The sequence below is a fragment of the Notolabrus celidotus genome, chromosome 14, assembly GCF_009762535.1.
Source record: "Notolabrus celidotus isolate fNotCel1 chromosome 14, fNotCel1.pri, whole genome shotgun sequence".
In the NCBI taxonomy this organism is placed as follows: domain Eukaryota; kingdom Metazoa; phylum Chordata; class Actinopteri; order Labriformes; family Labridae; genus Notolabrus; species Notolabrus celidotus.
In genome coordinates this window covers 3,136,203-3,139,019 of record NC_048285.1, presented here as the reverse complement: position 1 = coordinate 3,139,019, position 2,817 = coordinate 3,136,203, and the positions used below count along the sequence as shown (strand labels likewise).

The 2,817-nt window shown below is 40.9% G+C and overlaps 1 long non-coding RNA gene across 1 annotated transcript; it reads right to left on the bottom strand.

Moving 5' to 3' along the window:
• Positions 1–862: 862 nt before the first annotated feature.
• Positions 863–2,464, bottom strand: LOC117825499. The gene is made up of 3 exons (XR_004633857.1): positions 2,183–2,464; positions 1,900–2,044; positions 863–1,140 (listed from the first exon to the last, which is right to left on the bottom strand). It is a non-coding gene; the product is annotated as an uncharacterized LOC117825499 (long non-coding RNA).
• Positions 2,465–2,817: the final 353 nt, after the last annotated feature.

Sequence of the window (2,817 nt, the reverse complement as noted above, 5' to 3'; positions counted from 1 at the left end):
TCAGTATGTAGACGTGTGTCTTGGTACACAGCTACAGCTACGACATGTAGCTATGCTAACTAGCGCTAGCACTTATCCATGATAAATAAAAATCATCCACTAGATCTTCAAATCTGCAGACGTGGGGAGTAAAACCGACCTTTGTGTTTACTAAGACAGCCTACAACTAGCATGCCTCCCTCCTAAGCTCCTTGTTAGCACACATTTGTGCAGGTAATGAAAAACAGAGGAGGGATTCAGTATTATTTTATACAGTCTATGGACTGAACAAGCTCCGAGCTCTGACTCCGTGACAGACTGGATATTGTTGTTACGTAACAAGTCCACGGAAGTCTGAAACGGCTCGTTTCACACACATTTACAGAAAGGTGTAAAAATCAAAACAGGGGCAGAATGGATTTTTTTCATTCTCGGGGGGTTTGTAGACATGCCAGGGACACATATTTCAAGTAGAGAACCATTAAAAAGTCGATTTTGCATGATATGTCACCTTTAATGAACACAAGTCTGATAAGTTTAGTCTGCTTTCAGGTTGTCTCAGGTCTCTAAACCTGCCACACGGTGGCAGCACCGAGCTATGAAGTGATATTTCTATGATTGTTCAGTTTGTTTGAGGATAACTTGTTAGATCCAGAGTTAGAACATGCAGCAGTTTATCACAGACTGAGTGTGCTGTAAAATTTCTGTCCTGTATTTGGACAAACTTTCTTCTTTCAATAAAAGGTTGTTATTCTGAGGACAGTAACACTTCCACTGTCCATCTTTAAGCCTTTTCACTGCTCTGCAGGAAAGAAACAAAATCATGTTGATAAGCTATTATTTTACAAGAAGTCAAATTTTACCTTGCAAGATGCATTAATACGGACTCAGTAGTTGTACAAAACTCGAGTCAACAGACAGAAACGAAACAAATGAGACAGAAAGAAGCTTTCTCTTTATTATTCCTTTTTCTTGATGCATCTGGTTTTCGTCAAATCTGCACGGTTGAAAAGAAATTCAGATTTCTTCAGAATTTTATTTGACCCAACGTGGAAAAAACCTCAGAGTCATTTCTCTGCTGAGAGGATTTTCAGTCTTCAGGAGTGAAGGGGTTAAACTGCAGGTACACCACGTTATCCATGGAAAGCTTGAAGTCAAGAGCTGTAAGAGGAAATAAAACACAGGTTCAGATTTTGGCCAAAACCGGAAATACTGTGACGGTCTCTGCCTGACTTCCCTATGCAGACCTGGCTCAGCTGTCTTGTCTCTCCCTCTGGCTTAGAGACAACTGGACTCATCCCAGCCATCACCTGCACATTTTGCTTGCTTGGCCTGACATCATCATGAGACACCTCACACATCCACATTTACATCACTGGCTTTACCCATAGACTGTATAATAAATGGATGTAGTCTACGTGACGTCACCCAGCCCTGTTTTGAAGGCGATCGTTGCCGGCTGCCATATTGGAAAGGCTGAACTCAACCTAACCTACTGTCTATGGTATCAGCTCAAAAGTGGATCAACATGGATCACAGATGTCTCTTTATGTGTAGCGGCCATTCTGAATAATAAAAGCACACTTGTAACTTACTGATAGGTAAGACTCTTTTGCTGTTAGAATCAAAGAGAAGAATCTCCCAGAACTTGTCATATCCACTTTTTTGCCCCACCACCGACATCAAGCACCGGCCAATCCCAGGTACATCCAGCAACAGTGTCAGAAAAACTGCAGGAGTATTGCTGACATGCATGAAAGTCTTAATGTTCCCTGCTTAGAGCTGCAATTACATTTATGAGACACAGACTTCAATGTAGAAATAAGAGATAATGAATCTGTGGCGTGCTCTGGATGTCTTTAAAGAAAATGAAAGGGAGAAATGTAAAGATATGAAAGGATTGGACGCATTATAACTCACGTAAAGTCAGAGTTTTGTTCTCCACACAACACAAGTGCCTGAAGAAGGGTCATGTTGTTTGATATATTCACGTTAAAGCTTTGAACAGGTGTACACTCCACATTGTTCTTCACTTTTAGGAAAACGAACCACGGTGGGAGAATTCCTGTAAAACAAAGGACAAAAACTGAATGTAATAATCATAATAAAAAGATATAAATAATAATTTATGGTCCTTTTAATTCTGTAAAGCAGCTCCTAATGACTGATAACGCTTTGCCGAACAGCTGGATATTTGCCTCACCTGAAGTCATTGCTGTCGTCTTCCAGTCTTCTTGTTGTCTTCGTGTAGCGCAGAGCGAGATCAGAGTTGGAATGTATCGCTGCTAACAATCATTTCCTTTTATAATAAACCAAACCTGTACCTCTTCATTGTTGATGCCAACAAGGAAGCTAATCCAGACAAAGTTCTCAATTATTCAGAGGTGGTGCGGACTAGTTTTTACTCTCAATCTTTGCCAAGGAGGTCACGCTAAGCTGGTTATCAAGATGATGAGTCATTCTAGAGTTACAGTCACGTTAACCAACAGCAGGACGAGGTGCTGCTAGTAGTGGGCACTGTCTGCGTCTGTCTCAATCTTTATATTGGTGTTTCTGTGACGCGGCATGGCGTGTGTGTTTACAGCCATGCTCAGGCTCTGGAAATACTTGTGTAGTAGTGTGAGATCCAGAAACAGAGAAAATCGCAGCGACTGTCGCTAATGTTTTCTTCTTCTTTTGCTATTTAATGCAGTTAGCATTCTTCTTCATCTTTATAGAGCTTTAAGACGCTCTATAGCCACCGTCTGGCTGGAATAAACGCTGAAAAATTGTACTTTAAAATGAGAAAATAAACAATCTGAAGCCACTTTAATCCACATGTTTTGGGAATGTCCTGGG